Source organism: Solanum verrucosum, unplaced genomic scaffold, assembly GCF_900185275.1.
Source record: "Solanum verrucosum unplaced genomic scaffold, falcon-dt-bn FXZP01000112.1, whole genome shotgun sequence".
NCBI classification, from domain to species: Eukaryota; Viridiplantae; Streptophyta; class Magnoliopsida; order Solanales; family Solanaceae; genus Solanum; species Solanum verrucosum.
Window position 1 is genome coordinate 681,468 of NW_026020441.1, and position 13,379 is coordinate 694,846.

Sequence of the window (13,379 nt, forward strand, 5' to 3'; positions counted from 1 at the left end):
CAAAGGTTGACGCCTCTGATCCGCATAACTCTGGTGCCTACTCTGAGCTGTCTTGAGCCTATCCTGAATCACTCTCACCTGATCCAGGACCTCCGAAGCAAATCTGTACCACGCAGCTTAGGCTCTGTAGACTCAAACCAACCAATTGGAGAGCGACAACGCCTACCATATAAGACCTCGAACGGGGCCATCTAAATACTAGAGTGGTAGCTGTTGTTGTACACAAACTCCACCAAAGGCAGGAAACTGGTCCCACTGACCTCCAAAATCCATAACACAGGCCCGCAACATATCCTCAAGAACCTGAATAGTACGCTCTGACTGACCATCCGTCTGTGGGTGAAATGTTGTGCTAAGGTGGACACGGTTCCCAACCCCTCATAAAAAGCCCTCCAAAAGCTGGAAGTGAACTGTGAATCCCGATCTGACATGATAGAAACAGGCACACCATGAAGACGAACTACCTCCCGAATATAGATACGAGCCAACCTCTCAGCAATGAAGTAGTATGAACAAGAAGGAAGTGTGCTGACTTGGTCAATCGATCCACGATGACCCAAATGCTGTCAACTCTAGAAGTCCGAGGCAACCCCACAATGAAGTCCATAGTGATACACTCCCACTTCCACTCCGGAATGGGTAATCTCTGGAACTCGCCACCAGGCCTCAAATGCTCGGCCTTTACCTGCTGGCAGCACAAGCAACGGGAAACAAAGTCAACAATATCTCTCCTCATGCCACTCCACTAGTAATATTGCCTCAAATCACGATACATCTTCGCTGTGCCCGGATGGATAGAGTATCTAGACTCATGGGCCTCAGAAAGTATCAACTGTATCAAATCTCCAACTCTCGGAACACAGATGCGGCCGGCGAATTTCAACACTCCATCAGGATCTAAGGTAGCCTGACCACCATCACCCGCTAACACTCGATCTCTAAGGGCCACCAAGGTATCATCCTCAAACTGGCAACCACGGATCCTATCAACCAAAGAAGACTGAACTCCCATAAAGGCCAAGACGCATCTAGAATCTGAGATATCCAACCGAACCATGCTATTAGCTAAGGACTGAATGTCCAAAGCTAAGGGTCGCTCCTCAATAGATAAGAAGGCTAGACTACCCATACTCACCGCCTTCTGGCTCAAGGCGTCCGCTACCACATTCGCCTTGCCCGGATGATAGAGAATAGAGAGGTCGTAGTCCTTTAGGAACTCAATACAACGACGCTGCCTCGAATTAAGGTCCCTCTGGCTCATGATGTACTAAAGACTCCTATGATCGGTATAGATCTCACATCGAACTCCATACAAGTAGTGTCTCCAAATCTTAAGTGCGAAAACTACCGCCGCCAACTCCAAGTCATGGGTGGGGTAGTTGCGCTCATGAATCTTAAGTTGCCTCGATGCATAAGCAATAACCCGTTCTTGCTGCATCAATACACAACCCAAACCAACACCAGATGCATCACAATAAACTGTGAATCCCTCACCCTCAACTGGAAGAGTCAATATATGAGCGGTGGTCAATAATACCTTAAGCTTCAAAAAGCTCGCCTCACACTCCTCTGACCAAACAAAGGGAACATTTAACATGAGTCAACCGGGTTAGAGGGGCTACAATAGTAGAAAAACCCTCAACAAAGCGTATGTAGTAACTCGCTAACCTGACGAAACTACGAATCTCAGTAACAGAAGTATGCTTGTGCCAATCACAAATAGCCTCAATCTTCGCCGGATCAACCCTAATACCCTCCTTGGACACCACGTGCCCCAAGAAGGCTACAGATTCAAGCCAAAACTCGCACTTTGAGAACTTGGCATAAAGCCGATGACCTCTCAAAGTCTGGAGCACTATCCTCAAATGCTGCTCATGCTCACTCCGGCTCTGCGAGTATACCAATATGTCATCAATGAAGACGATAACAAATAAATCAAGGTATGGCCTGAACACACGTGTCATCAAGTCCATGAAGGCAGCAGGGGCATTAGTCAACCCAAAAGACATCACAAGGAACTCATAGTGGCCGTAACGAGTCCTAAATGCGGTCTTAGAGATGTCTGTTGCCCTAATCCTCAGGTGATGGTACTCGGACCTCAAATCAATCTTAGAAAACACGGCGGCACCCTGAAGCTGATCAAACAAATCATCGATACGAGGCATGGGATAACGGTTCTTCACCGTCACATTGTTTAGCTGCCTGTAGTCAATGCACATCCTCATAGTCCCGTCCTTCTTCTTCACAAACAGAACAGGTGCACCCCAAGGTGATACACTCGGACGGATAAACCCCTTACCTAAGAGATCCTCTAACTGAACACTGAGCTCCCTGAGCTCTGATAACGTTCAAATATACTTCTTGAAAAGAAATATAAACGATCGTATGCAATATATTTACCCAACTATGAGTCGGGGTCGATCCCACAGAGAATATGGAAGAATATTGTCAATAGTAAATATTTAACTCGATAGTTGTTATAAAAATGGGGGATTTAAATTGAAATAAAATAAACAAACAATAAAAAGATAGCTTTGAACTAAGTATTTATTTATATTCAGATTATTAAAAGTAACTAGGAATGTGTTCCCCATAAGCTCATAACACAGTAATCCTTTTCTAGTGTATTACATGCAAAGTGATAAGTTAGGTATCTCTAAATCTTTGGTCCGGCATCTAGAGAATTTCACCCCGCACCTTGGTCCGGCTACGTGTGTATAATTTACTAACCCTTACCTTTACCTCATATTAGACATCATAATCAATGTTTGGCTTAGTTATTACTTCGCACCAATCGACACTAGCCTATTAGATAGTATCACACTAAATCTATGTTGATAATTCTTTTCTTGTTAATTACCTCCTTGGTCCGGCAAGTAGTAACAAGGCGAGTTCTAACGTTGGCCACCGTTAAAAAGACTTCTAAACAAAAGAATTATCAATGCATGCAAATTACTAGTCAAGAATTGCTTATTTACTATTCATACTTTGTTAATCGCTCATGGTTCCCACAACCCTAGTTATGAAAGTTAGCTACTCATTATCTCAAAAACACAATCAAAATTTATTAAAATAAATATGTTTGTGTTAATCATAAAAAGTTAAGAACAATAGCTAAACTATCTTTTATTAATCATGAATACAAATAAATAATAAAGGAGAAGAAAGAATAAACCACAATTCTCTGGCCTCCACGACGGCTCTTCCAAAGTTCCTAAACTAGAAGAAAATTTATATTGTGTCTTGTATCTTGGTTCTTGGCTCCCCTTCCTCTAATAATTATTTCTATGCACTATTTATAGATGTAGAAACCCTAAAATAAAATAATTGAGTTCAAGACAAATTAGGAAATTAAAACCCAATTAAATTGGGTTTTCCGTATTGTACACGTGATTTCTCAATTTTCTGGTGCGCCGCCTTCTATAATAATATGAGCCATCCAGCTCCTGACACGTGGCAGCAGTAGTACCCAATTTCAATTTGCAAATTGTTCGCAGCCTTTTTCCTCATATATACAAATATATTATTTTATTAAATTTAATCCATTAAGCTGTCTGCTTGATTTCCTTCTTGAACCTTCCATCTTTAATTCGTTTAGGCTTCAAACTTCTCCAATTTTCCACCAATTTAATCCTACAAATAAAATACCAAATTTAGCATAATCCATCAAATTAATGCTCAAAAAGGACAAATATAAATAATAAATGTGATGAAATAATGATTAAAAATATGTATTTTTAGCCTTACATCAAGCTCTGCAGGAGCCATCCGGTAAGGCGGAATAGAAATAGGACGGGCGTCGGGCTCTAAATCTATGGCAAAATCAATGTCACGCTCTGGGTTAAGCCAGGTAGGTAACACATCTGCAAACTCTCTAACCACAGGAACTGAGTTAACTGAAGGGCCCTCCCTACTCACATCTCGCACATAGGCTAAATAAGCTAAACACCCAAAAGCAACCAACTGCCTAGCTCGCATAAAAGAGATGATCCCCGTCGGTGTGTGACTATAAGCACCCTGCCACAACACTGGGGGAATGCCAGGCATCGTTAAGGTAACAATCTTGGCGTAGCAATCCAAGACCGCATGGTAAGGGGATAACCAGTCCATGCCCAGAATCACATCGAAATCAACCATATCTAGCAAAATAAGATCAACTCTAGTATCATAACCCTGGATAGTCACTAAGCAAGATCGCAATACCTGATCCACTACTAAGGACTCACCCACCGAGGTCGAAACATGAATCGGCTCTGCCAAAGACTCGTACCTCATACCCAATCGGAGAGCAAAATAAACAGATACATACGAGAATATGGACCCGGGATCAAATAATATTGTAGCAGGCTGATGGCATAGTAAAAGTGTACCTGTAATGACATCGTCAGATGCCTCAGCCGCCGCCTTCCCCGGGGCTGCATAGAAATGGCCCTGAGCACCTCTGCCCGATGCATCTGATCTACTACCTAAGCTGCCTCCCTGAGCTCCGCCTCTGGTACCCTGTCGGCTGTCTCGACAATCCTGGCCCTGACCACCACCTCTAGCTGGAGGGGGCACTGCTGAAACTGGTCTAGGTGCAAAGGGAGCTGGTACAATCGCTCTTCGCCCTCGCCAGGGGCACCCTCTGGACCAATGGTCAAGCGCACTGCAATCAAAACACCCCGAAGCTGAACGCCCTGAAGTAACCCGACCACGGTAGGGAGGGAGGGAATCTGATCCCTTCGAACTCTGGCCCATACTAGGACCACTCTACTAATGCTGGCCTCCCTCAGAAGCAAGTAATGCCGCCTGAATAGGCCGACTGGACTGACCCTGCTGGAACCTCTGGCGGGCCCTATCATAGGAGTCTCTCCCTCTAGTCTGGGACCCGCTGCTCCTGACAAGTGAGCTGGAACTCGTGGGCATCCTCCCCAATCGCTCCTGAGAATATTGACGGTGCCAACCTCTGGAATACCCCGAGCATCTTCTGCTCGCGCAGTGGGATCTCCCCGTCCTTTAAGTCTGACACGACAACCACATGAACTGGTGGCGGCTAAACCTCTTGTGCCGCTGCAGCAGGCTGACCCTGCAGCTCTGGAGCTGGTGCTGCTGGGACTGGTGCTGGTGCTGGTGCTGGTGCCTGTCGCATCTCCTCAATAGATGCTAGTATCTGAGTCAGTAGAGCATGAAGATAAGAACCTGCAGCTGCAGCTGGTGCAGGTGATAGCTGGGCTGGCCCCGGCCCCACCGGCTGTGGAGGTACATATGCTGCCTGAGGCTCATTCTCCCTATCTCGGGCTGGTGCTACGGCCCTGCCTCGACCTCGGGGTCGGCGTCTACCCCAAGCTGAGGCTCTGCCTTCAGGCCCAGGTGTACCACCCCTGGCCGCGCAACCTCGCGAGCAAGTCATTCTGCGAAAGAGTGAAACAAGTGAGATTTCCAGAAACCAATAAGACACATGCTGCACGAAAGCGAAAATTTTCCTAAGGACATCCTGTAGCCTCCCGAAGATAAGTTACAGACGTCTCCGCACCGATCTGCGGTACTCTACTAGACGTTAGCTCTGTATAAGTGAGACCGATAAACTTGAGGCTCTGATACCAACTTGTCACGACCCAATTTCTCAAGTCATGATGGAACCTACTATAACCCACCAGCAGGTAAGCCAACCCGTAACCCGAAACAACAAGTAATGGGTCTGAGGGTAGAAACTAAACGAGAGTAGGCAAATAACAATATAAACAGGCGGAAGCAAACCAAAAACATTTATACAAATAAAGATCCCTTCCAGAACCTGGAAGTCACTAGTACAGAGCTACTAACAAAATGAGTACAAGTCCCAAAAGTGGACAACAGAGACTGGACTGTCTGGAAAGGAAAAAGACAAGTCTATATATACAGATGGAGACTGAAATAGTACAACACGCCGTGTGCTCACCCCTGTCTCCGGATCATACTGCTCCAAGCTCGATCAACGCTGGCTACTAGTGCCCGGACCTGCATCACGAAACAGATGCAAAGCGTAGCATGAGTACCAAAACAACAGGTACCCAATAGGCATCATAGGCCGACTGAACTTGAAAAGTAAAGGCAGTATGAAAACAAAGAATACATAAATCGAGGTCAAGAACAAAAATCTAACTAACAAAGGAATGCACACGAGTGTACAAAGAACTAACTAAAGTAATCTATAAGCTAATTACACTTAACTGGACCCCCATAAGCCTAGAAGGTACACTCATGCGCAAGTTAAATAAAAACCCGAACGGACCCCAAAAGCCCGACGAGTACACATAATAACTATAACTAAAGAGAATTGCATATAAGAACCCAAGAACGAAAAACATCGAACCAGAACCTCAACCCTAATTAGTAGAATCTGACAGTACGGAGGTCGGACCTCGAACCGAATGCTCACAAGAAGTACCCAAGTAACAAATCACAAGTAACAAGTATAAGAGGCCGGCACTCTAACCGGATGCTCTATATAAGTATTTGGGCAATAGAAGCCGGAACTCTAACCGGATGCTCTATATAAGTATTTGGGCAATAGAGGCCGGAACTCTAACCAGATGCTCTATATAAGTATCTGGGCAATAGAGGCCGAAACTCTAACCGGATGCTCTATATAAGTATTTGGGTAATAGAGGCCGGAGATCTAATCGTATGCTCTATAAAGGTTCCACTGTAGCTGCTGAAAGAGTCTCAATCGATCTATTCTCATAAATGTTTGTGGATCACCGTCCACACCTAGTAAATCAATGAAAGTCCTTGGAACCGAATCGAAAATCAAATTCAAATCGCGAAGCAGAACTAGTGTCACTGACGTAACTCTTGAAGCTGTATCATCGGGGAAATAAGGATAACTATCATCGGAGCAAACGTATCGCCTAGCTAAGGCCCAAAATATCAGGCTCAAGTCTGCTACATTAGTCTATAGGGATCCAAGTCGGTTGAGCGACGTCGGGACAAAACTAAGGCCTATCGGATCCGAATCATGTATTTCTAAGGGAAGCCCTAGTCAATCCTAAAGTAAGGCCCAAATTCTTCAACAAATAGTAAATTAAGCATACAAGCACTCCATATAGCGAGTAGGGTCAATTAATAACACAAAACATGCTCTTAGTTACCCGATTATTCTCGAAATAGGCCAAAAACATGATTTCCAAACACCTATGCATGATTCAATCACTACCAACCCAAATCCCAACTAATCAACATGCATTCACACTCTCAATCTCAATCTAAGAGAGCGAAACCGTAGCCTACCTGTTAGCCGATCACACGCGCTCCAAAATCACTTTTTCGAAGCTTTCTCTTTTCGAAAGTCCTCGAAACGCTGCCCGCTATAAAAAATAGAGTCACAATGTTATTACGGTCGTTTAGACACCAAAATCACAATAAACAGAGACGGATCAATTTCGGGGTCAAAACGGGGAAAGTGGGACCCGCGCAGGAAATTCTGGAATTAACCCCAAAATTGGTCCTAACCAGTTCCCCCAGCTCATGTCCCAAAATGGGACACAATTCGGGGCTCGGGAACAACACAATATCAACATGCAACTAAAACCCAAATTTTCTCAAAAACTAGAAATGGGACAATAGTTGAATCAGTGTATTTACCAGAAACTGGAGGTCTACAGTGAAATGCGACAACACCATGACGTTCTCCTCTAAAAACCACTCAAGATAGCCCCAAAAATCACTGAAATCGGACCTAGAATGGCTGAGAAAACAAGTATCAAAATCTTCCAAAATCAAGCTCACAAAAGGGTCATGGCAGCAGGTGTTTTACGAAAATTACCCCAAACGGGGAGCCCAAATCACTATCCGAGCTTACCAACGCATTGTCCTCCAAAAATCTCACAAATTTTGCCTTTTGAATCGCCCAAATCGGTTGAGAGATGAGAGAGTTATGAGGGTTTGAAGTTTGGGAAATGTTGCTGATTTTCTGCATTTATAGCAGATTTTCTGCAATTTTCCAAAAACTAAAAACTCCGACGGGGTGCTCCGAGTTCGGAATCCCGTGCACGCAAATGAGATATGCAACCATACCAGATTCGACATTGACCTAACAGAGCAGTCGAAATTTCCATCAAAGGTCATCTCAATAAAAAGTGGGTCCCACTTCCAGATGCCCTTTTAAGTCAAAAACTACAAAAGAGCTCCGAAAAATATCGAAAACCTCGAGACACAAATGAAAGGTCAATCTAAACCAAACTGGACATTCCGGAGCTAACCGCGCTGACGAAATTTTCATCTTAGCGCATTTTCCAAGAATGTTGACCAAAGTCAACCTTAAGCCAAATTTCAAAGGCTAAAACGCCTAATTGCACCGACACACATTGAAAACTTCGAGAGTCATGCCGACCATGCTATAAGCCTAAAATGACCCTTCCGGAGCTGATGGAATCATCAGAATTGGATTCCGATGTCATCTTCTCGAACTTTTGATCGAAAATGTTCGTTCAAGGTTCATAAGCTCCAAAACACTAAAACTCACACCATAACCAAATGAACGACTAGGTGACCGAACTGTCAGTCCCAACAAGTCATAAATGACTTGGGGTCGCTACAGGAACGCTCTAAACGACACACAGAATGCAAGACTCAAAAATGACCAGGAGGGTCATTACAATATTTAAGAAAAATTAAAATTAGATTATGTATTTTAATTGTCTAAATCAATGTAAAACTAAAGAACAAATAGTCAATATTATTGTCATTCTTAGTGTTGAATTGATTTGCTTTTTGCATTAGTATTAATTTGATTTTGATTTAAGTTTTATTATAATTATCAACATCTATGAACTATAATCTTTATTGGACCATTCCGAATTCTAAGTTTTAAACTTGAAATAATATATTAAAAGATAAAAACTATGAAATAGCATAAGAAATGTTTTAAAATTATATCAAAGTAAATATTTTTATGTATAAAATAAAATTTTAAAATTACATATATAATGTCAGGTTGGTTTGGTCTCGGGTTGGTTTTTTTTTAGTTAAAACTAAACCAACCCAAATATAGTCGATTTTTTTTCCAATACCAAACCAAGTCAAACCAAACCACTAGTTAGGGTTTTTTTCCAGTTTGACTCAATTTGTGGTTTGGTTCAGTTTTCGGTTCGATTTTGTATACCCCTAGCTGCTATGGCCAATGGACGACCTCCTTTCAAGGCTGTCCAGCTCGCCCCACCACCCCAAACCACCACATGTGCCACCCTTTTCAATTCCAATACTCTAAATCCTAAACAATCTGCTCTAATTAACTAAAAAACAATCGTAAAATCAATCGAAATAATTCATGGATAACCTACTATCACATTTTCAATGGAGGAAAGGCAAGACTTTATGATCGAAGAGGGATTGCATCAAGTAGTGGTGTTTAAATTATCCCATGGTGCGCCAGATTTGAAGGTATTAAGGTCAATTTTACAGAAACATCTTGGTACCAAGGGCAATTGTTTAATTGGCTTACTTGCTCCAAGACAAATTTTGTTGAGGTTTGATCAATATGAATATTATATACTAGCTTATCTCACTCAGTTAATTATCTTCTCAACAATGGAGAGGATCACCAATGTAGGGTTTTTCCATGATCCATTGGATATAATCCTAAGGAGGAAACGACGTTAGCTGTGGTTTGGATTTCTTTACCAAACTTATCTCCAGATTTGTTTGCAAATAAGTCTCTGTTGTCTATAGCATCGGAAGTTGGAAAACCAATAGCTATAGATAAAGCTACTCAAATGAAGTCAAGACCTAGCACGGCTAGGGTCAAGGTTATACTTGATCTAATGAAAAAGCTTCCAAATCGTATATGGTTGCAATTTGTGGATAGAAAATATGGTAAGTTGGCTGAGGTTTTTCAAGAGATTGTATATGTTAATCTACCTTTGTATTGCAATTATTGTAAGCACCAAGGCTATGATGAAGATAGTTGTTGTTTGCTCTCGAAAAGAAACCCAAATAACAAACAAATTGATGATGAAGTTGTTTTAAAAGGTACTATCGATAGTGAAAAGTATCAAGGTGATGTGAGATAAATACTGAATAAAAAAAAGAAAGATTGTAGATGTCGATCAAAGGAAAGCTACTTCTTTAAATCGAGAATTGGTTGCTGCCACTTCTGAGCAAAATCGTGCAAACTTAATGGATGTTGATACAAGTAATATTGGTGTATGTTCAAAAAAATATTGAAAACAAAGGTGATTGCAACAACCAACAGGCTACTACTAATTAGGTGCAATCAAAAGAAGCTGGGCTGAATTTGATGTCTAATGCAACTAAAAATGCAGGGGGAACACCAAGAGTTGGGGTTGATGCGCCGCGAGTTGGTTCAGGGCAAAAATTAATGGATTCAAGACAAAAACTAATGGATACATCTAATGTTGAAGATGCTGAAAAATCTGGGCAGCATGTTTTGCAAGTTGAAAACGAGAATGCAACTAAAAACTGGACACTGGTTGCACACAAAAATTCAACTAGTAGTCGGACCCTTTACCCGACTAGTCAAAATAATTCTCCATGTAGTGAAAAGGGTGCGACTGGAAATTTTCATGACAGTGAGAAGAGGAAAGATATTAGTAATGCCTCAAGAGACCTATTATGTTCGAATAGCTTTGATGTTTTATTGAAGACTACTGGAAATCAAGTAAGGTAAAGAATGACAATGATTTGATCTAAGAAAAATAGGTCTCAACTCCTGCTTTGAATAGAAAATTAAGTCTAGAAGCTCCCGTATTTGTGCCTAAATGTGTGATTGCAAAGAAGAATGAGTAAGGGTCCTAGTGTCAAATACAATTGATTTGGGCGAGCCAGGATTCTTTTGATGAAGATGAGGAAGACAATATGCTGGACATATGCTTTGATAGAGTGGCTAGAAAGGGGATATATCACCTAGGCAACAAAGAAGTGGAAGCAACAAAAGCAGAAAGAACACACATGGAAGGCAACATAGTTGGGACGGTAAAATGACTGAGGAGTCTGTTCCAAGGCACCTACCGATGCGACAGGCAAAGCAGAACCATTTGACAGTATTGATAGGTTCAACAAGATCCAATAAATCCATAAAGAAAGTATGAATTATCAAGTGTTGTTGGATAGGTTTGAAGAAGAAGACAAGAGAAAAATACTTCAAGTTATTTTTGATGGGCAATCAATCTTTTTTAATTCATTCTTTTGTAATAGAGAGTTTGAGGCTGATAACTCCACTTTCTTCCTGATTGGCATATTTTTACATTATTTAACCATCCTCATTTGTAATATCATCATGGACTGTATTACAAACTCTGTGGTGATCAGAAAATACTTAGTTCTCTCTAGCTCTTATTTCTTCATGCTTGTTAGGTAGCAGAAGTTAGATACTTCATTAGGATTAGTAAAGTAAGGCCTAGCCCCCCTTGCTTGTACTTATCTCTATTGATAATTTTCATGTTTAATAAAAGGGCGCTAGACACTGTCTAGTGGCAAATTTGCTTTAAAAAAAACTATAAAGATGAAAAGTATTATGTACATTATGTACTTCTACTTTATTTAAGTTTCCCAAAAGTAGCATATATCAATTGATTTTGCAAATTGCAGATTCATTTTTTAACTTGGCATAATACATAAACATGACCCTTAACGTGGCGTCAACGGGCAACTATAAAACTTTGGGTATAGACAAGTAGACACTTAAACTTGTATAAAATTGAACAAATAAACACATTCGTCCTACATGACACCCTACATGAAAATTTTGTGTCCTACATGGCATCCTACGTGTATTATGTCATGTAGGGCACGTGTGCATACTTGTTCAATTTTATACAAGTTTAGGTGCCTGAATGTGCACACTCAAAGTTGGAGGGCATCATTGTCCGATGAAGACAAGTTAAGGGTCATGTTTATGTATTATGCCTTTTAACTTCTACTTAGGCAACTTTATTGTTGATCTTATAAATATACTAATGTAGCACATTTGTTTAAATAAATAAATGTTAAATTTCACATATACTTTGGATCTAATTATACTTTTTACTTATATTAAGCAACAATATATGTGCAACTTGAAGCTTCTAGATACTATTACATAACAAGTTGAAGCATCTCATGTTCTGACAGACTATTTTCATCTTGGTAACTCTTTTACGTGCTTAAGCTGACTGCAAGATAATAACTTGTGATTCTATATATTGAAGAATGACACAAGCCTAACTTTTGAGGGTTGAAATTCCGAAGCTTTCCAGCTAAATATATCACACAACCACTTGAACAAACTGGATAATAATAAAGTAAAAGTATCTTCTAATCTTTGAACGCATTAGCGAGTCCAAAGACAAGCAATATGAGAAAAAAAGGCATAAATTAGCTATCAGGAGGATAATAAGCTAAATCACAAAATGCCAATATATATAAAGATAACAATATCAGAATAACTTTTCTCGAGTGTTTGTAGTTCATTAAGGGCATAATTTTATGTGTATTAAATAATTTTGTATGATACAAAATAAGGAAATTGATGGATATAATCAAGAATGACTATACATTGGTTATTGAATCATAACCTACTAATGGTCTTGGCCAACTGGGTCTCCACCAATCAAGATAAGTCATGTACCTTTTTGGGGAGAGACCGATGCATAGTCAGAGCTCTCCATTTGGCTTATGTCAACCTAGAAATCCTGACTTTATTACCCTTGGTACTTTGTGTGACATCTTGCAAGTTGGTGACTAGGAAGAAGCTTAAAACTTGGAAATAGTCTTTTTGGAAAGAATTAAATAAAAATCTAGAAAAAATTGGTTAAGTATGGAAATAATGAATTTTTGGCCAACTTTGAACAGTTATAACCCATAGCTCAGGATGATCTAGGTGTAGTTCCAATTATGTTTGCAAAGTTAGTGGATTGGTCCTTCCAACACCATTGAGTTTGCTCGTTTCCGAGTTCGTATGAGCGAGTTATCCCCTTTGAAAGTTGGGCAGTTGGCAGGGAATCCGTCCGGAAATTGTAAGGGTATTTTGGTCTTTTCCCTATCCATGTCTTTGGATAAATATTAAGGTGTAAGACTGATTTTTGATCAGTTTTCCTTTTTTAAAAAGAGTTAGGGTTCTTGAGAGAAAAGGAGAGAAAGGAGAAGAAGAAGCAAACTTCGTAAATATCTTCGTGGTTTTCTTCGGGGGTGATCCCTATTAAGGTATGTGAGTTCATAGTGTTGGGTTGGTTCTTTCCCTCACACGCCAAGCTCGTTTAATTTAAAGAAAAGATTGAATATGTTTGTTGAAGTTGTTGGTTGTAATTGTTGAAGTTGTAGTTGTGTTGTGTTAAAGTTCTTGTTGGGGTGGTGTATGTTTCGGGTGGTGTTTCTGAGTTGAATCTATTGTATGTTGAGAGGTTTATGATTTTAAGTGTTTGGGG

General features: G+C 40.7%; 1 protein-coding gene and 1 pseudogene across 2 annotated transcripts in view; one reads left to right on the forward strand and one right to left on the reverse strand.

Annotated features, from left to right (window-relative positions):
* Positions 1 to 13,379, reverse strand: part of LOC125808456 (ras-related protein RABH1e) — a 942,753-nt gene that overhangs the window by 588,664 nt on the left and 340,710 nt on the right. The window lies entirely within an intron of this gene.
* LOC125808432 (uncharacterized) lies at positions 9,780 to 11,066 on the forward strand (annotated as a pseudogene).